We start from the raw sequence: 765 nt of genomic DNA on the forward strand, positions 1-765 counted from the left end.
TTCTCTGACTTAATCTGGAATAAGAAAGAGAATATATTTTTCTTTGCAATCATTTGGTAATTAAGGGCTTTTCATTTTTAAATCAGAATTTAACTTTTATTTTTCTACATTTCATAGATTAGATTGACAAATAACACTCATGTTCTCCCCTAGCGGTAGTCATACCTCCCAATTATCTGTGTGATACTAAGTCACTGAATCTCACTGGATCCCTCAGTTTCCTTCTTGATCAAAGCAGGATTTTGGAGAATTATAAAATTTTAGATGTAGAAGTGATCTCTGGAGATTATCTAAGGTAAATCCTCTAAATGTATGCGGTTACATTTCTAAAAATCCCTGCGTGGAACCAAGGTTATCTTAAAAACATTTCATAGAAAAAAGTATTGTGTGAATTTAATTAATTCAGACTAATACTCTCACTCTAGATAAAAGGTGTTAGGAATATAAATTCCTCATCAATTCGTTTAGATTCTAGAAAAAATGATCAGTTGTGTTGTCAAAAACATAATTCTGGTGTCTAAAAATGGAACAGAAAAGAAGTTGACTTTGGAAAATGATAAAAATTTTCAACAGTATCTCCCTGTGATGCTTTCTATTATATATATAGTAGAGATGGAAAACAGGTTAGTTGTTGCCTGGGATTAGGAATGGTGGGAAAGAGGGTAGTGGTGTGACTATAACAGGGTAGCACAAGGGAGATCTCTGTGGAGATGAAATTGTATCCTGAATGTGGTGGTGATAACACAACTCTACACACATAATAAA

This window comes from Myotis davidii, unplaced genomic scaffold, assembly GCF_000327345.1.
Source record: "Myotis davidii unplaced genomic scaffold, ASM32734v1 scaffold874, whole genome shotgun sequence".
Lineage (NCBI taxonomy): Eukaryota > Metazoa > Chordata > Mammalia > Chiroptera > Vespertilionidae > Myotis > Myotis davidii.